Source organism: Solanum pennellii, chromosome 10 (assembly GCF_001406875.1).
Source record: "Solanum pennellii chromosome 10, SPENNV200".
In the NCBI taxonomy this organism is placed as follows: Eukaryota; Viridiplantae; Streptophyta; class Magnoliopsida; order Solanales; family Solanaceae; genus Solanum; species Solanum pennellii.
This window is the reverse complement of record NC_028646.1, coordinates 3,591,614-3,596,914: the sequence shown is the minus strand read 5'-3', so window position 1 is coordinate 3,596,914 and position 5,301 is coordinate 3,591,614. Positions and strand designations below refer to the sequence as shown.

Genomic DNA, 5,301 nt, shown 5'->3' with positions numbered 1-5,301 from the left:
AATTACATGTTGTTACAAATTTAAAGGGTGCTGGAAGGTCCATGTTTTGATAATTGATAAAAGGAAAATCAAATTGATTAAGCTAATATATACTAATATATACTAGTAGTTAATTAGTGATTATTGCTGAAGTTTTAGTTAATTAATACTCGTGATCAACATTCAGTGATAATTACATAGGTTGGAGTTTCGAGTTTGTATAATTCAGAATTTGTATAACTTTTGTATATAATGTAATTTTGTATTATATAATTGTATAATTTACTATTTAAAGTTCATATGTTTGTGTTTGTAAAAATTCAGTATTTCGAGCTTATATAAAAATAGCTCAATTATACAAACGTACCCACGAATTATATAAATTTACCCACAAATTATAAAAACAAGGTAGCTTAAACTATAAATATAACCCATAAATATTCAAACTATATCTATGTAGTATAATTAAAATATTATAATGAATATTTATGAAATTTCCCTAATAAAAATACTCTATGAGTCCAGGTTCAAGTTGTTACACTTTATTAATCTTATTATTTGTGTTTAAGCACTAGTGTGTAGCTAAAACTTGTAATTTTCAAATAGCAGATTGTAGTCTTCGAAAAGCTTAGCCGTTTGAGTAGGAGTGTATAAAATCGAATTGAAAATTGAATTAAATGGTTTAGTTTTAACTAAGAAAATTAATCCGAGATCAAATCAATTTGACATTATATATATAATTTAAAATTTTTATTTATACATAAAAATATTTTATTTTGATATGATTTTTAAATATTTCTTATACTTTTTCATAGTTTTTATCATTTAATATATTATTTCAAGTTTGAAACCTAGAATTCTGAATGGTTCAGTAAAGATTATAGTCAACATATATTGGTAATTATAATAGAACTTAAATCAAAATCAAATTAATACTGATGCAAAAAGAAAATCAATTCAACACTAAGAATGACAATAATATTAAATATTTGTTCTTTAGTTTTATATTGGTTTACAAAATTAAAATACATAATTTAATTTTAATTTCCTTTAATATTTAGTCATGTAACTAATACTTATTAAACTTATTCTTACATGATTTAGTACTTTTAAATTATGGTCATTTTCATTATGACATGTTAATTTGCAATATTTGTTTCACACGATTTCATTATTATTTTTTTGTTGAATATTTTAATGTCATTAATCATATCATATTTTCTGTTATTTTCTTAAGAAACATCTTAGATAGTTGTATTTTGATAGGAATAAAGAAATATTTGAAGTACAAGTAAATTAAATGTAAGATCACACACAACTGCGAAAGAAAGAAATATGATGGATCTAACCAGCCGCAACGAGGATCACCTGACTATAGACTGCAACAAAAGGTTAACAAAAGTAGGGGGTCATGATTACAATCCACATGTACTCAGTAAGTCAGACCCTGAATGTAAGCAACTAAACAGACTTAAAAATAAGCTATTAAGTGCTTCCAGTCCTACATGCAGAAAGATCTCATTTCAACATCGTTGTCGCTCATTTATATAGAACAGCGTGAATAATGTGAACACATGAGAGTAGAATTGACATTTAAATCGACATATAAACAAATTACACAACACAATAAAGTTGGTCAATGTGATGTAATGAGATGATCATAAAGTGACAGGATGATGTGGTGGTACCAAGGTCGTCGCACAACATGCCGTATACACCTTGCCGAGCATTTAGCTTCCAAAAAAGGACTCATGCTGGACTTGTAGTCCACATACATATCGTTCTCATAATCTCATCAACTTGTCACCTAACTCGTGGTTAAGAATATAAGTAAGGAGTCCCATTTTCTTTCTCAAAAAAATAGTACTCGTCCACTTTCTCGTATTTTCATGAACAGTGATATATTTTATGAGGATGAAGGCAAAAGACACATACAACACAAGACATAATCGTTTCATCAAGATTTTTCAAATAGTATGAAGTTCGCAAGCTCAACAAGTCATGAAATACATTCTCAAATGATAAAGATAGAGGAGGAAATAATTTTAATTCAATTTTCACCACTTAGAAAGCGTTTCTTTTATTTTAAGATGTTTAAAAATCAACTCAAGCCCCTAACTCGGACAAATCAATGTCAAATTTAAAGATAGGTCACACAACCCTTCACTCGGACAATTACTCAAATATCACAACATTTACATATATCACACAAGCCCCCGCACAGGCTAAGCTCACAAATAGGCATCATATGAACTAAATAAGAAGGTCAACATATATTAATTTCTATGATTCATGCTACTACTCATTTCGTAGTTGACTTCCTAAAAGAGGTTAATTACTCATTTCAATTTAAAATAAGAATAGCCAAACCTACCTCAATACTGAAACATCACTCGGACAACCCTATCAGAGCACATCATCAACCACACAATCACCTGAATGATCCTTAACTATCAAGAATGGAAAAAGTTCATCAAAAAGACTCCAATATTATTCATATTGACAAGACTTCAAATCGGGAATAAATTAGTCTAAATATCACTTCAAAATTAAAAGGCTAAAATCAAATTTTTAGTTAAAAATCAAATCCTACAAGTAAAGAGGGATTCATGATTGAAACCCAATCAAAATCGATCAAGAAACAAGATCCAAATAAAAAAAATATTCATTTTCCAACTTAGGGGAAAGACCCCCAAAACCCACATTGAAATCAATATTTAAAGGGAAAATACATAAAAAAAATAATCTAAACTTGCACGAAAACTCGCTTTAGTACTTAAACTACAAGGGTGTTTATATACCCCCTTAACATGTTTGATGTGAATTATTTTTAACCTTCCGAGCTCCAGCCCAGTTGAAGGCTGGGCATTGTTACACATGCGCGTTTTTAGTGGTCCACGTCGCCTAAGGATTTAAAAAAAAATCTTACCCGTTCCCAAAATACAACCCGACCCACTTATAAACAAATATCCCTAAATCCCCTAAGTCCGCGATTCTCGTTATTTCTCTTTTCTCAAACCTAGCTAGAAGATCGAATCTGAAGATTTCTCTTCCATTAGCGTAACAAAATCTGGAAAAAAACCCAGATAATAAGAAAAAGAGAAGAAATAAAAATAAAAATAAATAGATAAAGAAGAATAGATTTGAAGCTTACATTTTGGAGAACAATTATTCCTTCAAAGATTCAACTTTTAGGTTTGAAGAGCTAAGATTTGAGGAAAATAAAGAAAAAAAGCATGAATTAGGTCACCATTTTTGGATGATTGGGTTGGTGAGGAGAAGAGGAAATTAGGATTCTACAAAAGAGAAGATTTACATTCAAATATGTAATGGGTCGGATATTACCCATTGGAGGGTCAAATTTTATTTTTAAAAAACCTACAAAGTTGTATCAACACGCGCAGGAGGTTGGAGCTCGGAAGGTTGAAAATAATTCACATCAAATATGTTAAGGGGATATATAAACACCCGTATAGTTTAAGTAGTAAAGCGAGTTTTCGTGCCAAGTTCAAGAGGAATTTGATATATTTTCTCATATTTAAAAGGTGTTTTGGATTCTTAAAATTAAAGGAAATGATAAGGACTTGGTAAAGGAACATAACCACACGAAAATCACTAAGAAAAACTTTTATGAATCACCAATCCTAAGTTCAAATCGAGAGAAAATTGAGAAAAATGGGTAGAATCCCGAAATTGGCCGGTAAAGAAGGGTCTCAGAGTCCCAAAAGCGAGACCTTGTTCGCAAAAGTCTTAATATTCAACTTCTCATCCAAACGCTCAAAATTCAAACCAAGGTCTCGAAAGCTTAACTAACCAACTAACTAGCTCAAATTCGACGTTCTAGACACACTAGAATAGACGAAATTTCTATTGAATGCTCAGAATTTAAAATATTGACCAAAGTCAATCCTATCAATAATTCTCAACTCAAGAAGGGTCAAATCACCAAAAATTTACCGGATCTCATATGGGACCACACCAACCATTTTCCAAATACAAACTAAGCATAAAAAGGCTAAGGGAAAGAACAAAATTGTCATTTCAAATCTAAATTCATAAGAAAAGGAACGTAACATTATATAGAGAGAAGTAATAATCTTTTCAATTTATTTCTTTGTTAATGTGAAGTATCATGTGACAATTTTTTTAAAATAAAAGCGAGAATGTAATAAAAAAGAGAATTGTGTTTCTTAAAATAATGAATGAGTGTTTATATATAATGCTCACACTTTCAATAATTCAAATATAATTTTTTTAATAAAAAAAACAGTTATTTAAATATTTCTTTTAACATTTCACTCTTTACTTTATTAAAATATCTGGAAGTGTCTTCATCGATCACCTATTCACTCATTTCTATCACACACTAATTGGTTCCATTTCAACTTTCTTGTATGTTTAAAGCAATTACTACAACGTAGGAGTAGCGACCGGTTTTTTTAAATTAGTTCGATTAATTTAAATTTATATTGCGTTGTATTTTTTGCTTTTGATAACATTGCTTAATGCATGTGACTGGTGGATTATGAGAAATATTTCATAAAGTTAATTAGTCAAGGTGTACGAAAGCTGATCCAGACACCACGATTATAAAATAAAAAAGAGTAAATGATGTGGATCAAGAAAATACATCACTTTGTAAGAATTCCTGATAATCGTTGACACTAATCATATGTGATTACTTTAAATCCACTTTTGCTAAGAAAAAAATTCCATAAATCTCCTAAACTAGTATTTCATGATCCAATACTAAATATTCTATATATTTAAAAAATGTGAGTAGTAACAATAGCAAAATGGTGGTATAAGTTGATATGGTTGGTATAAAACTCTTGATGTCTTTTTCATAATTATAAGATGATAAAGAATGCTTTAGACAATAGTTAAGGGAAACATTAAAAAGGTCATATTGTGTGATACTTGTTAATGAAGTGATTAGAATTTTTAACAAAAAAGTGTGTTTGGTACGAAGGAAAACATTTTCGGGAAAATGTTTTCCAATTTTCTCATGTTTGGTTGGGACAAAAGTTTTAGAAAATGTTTTCCAAATCGACTCATTTTCCTCAGAATTAAGGAAAATGACTTCCCTTCAAAAATTAAGTAAAACATTTTCCATAACTCTCCTCCAATTTCAAATTACATTTTTTTTTGGGGAAAAACATCAATTTAAAAAAAAAAATTCAATTTCAAATTTTTTATTTTTTCACCTGATCCTTGACCTTCACCCCACTGGCCACCCCCCCAACCCCAACCCCTCCCCAAAAAATTAATTTTATTTTTTAAAAATATTTTCAACTTCAAATTTTTATTTTTAAACTCCTA

The 5,301-nt window shown here is 29.4% G+C and overlaps 1 long non-coding RNA gene across 1 annotated transcript; it reads right to left on the bottom strand.

Annotated features, from left to right (window-relative positions):
• Window positions 1-1,324: 1,324 nt before the first annotated feature.
• Window positions 1,325-3,308, bottom strand: LOC114074194. The gene is made up of 3 exons (XR_003574640.1): window positions 3,134-3,308; window positions 2,354-2,429; window positions 1,325-1,786 (listed from the first exon to the last, which is right to left on the bottom strand). It is a non-coding gene; the product is annotated as an uncharacterized LOC114074194 (long non-coding RNA).
• Between the last annotated feature and the right edge of the window lie 1,993 nt (window positions 3,309-5,301).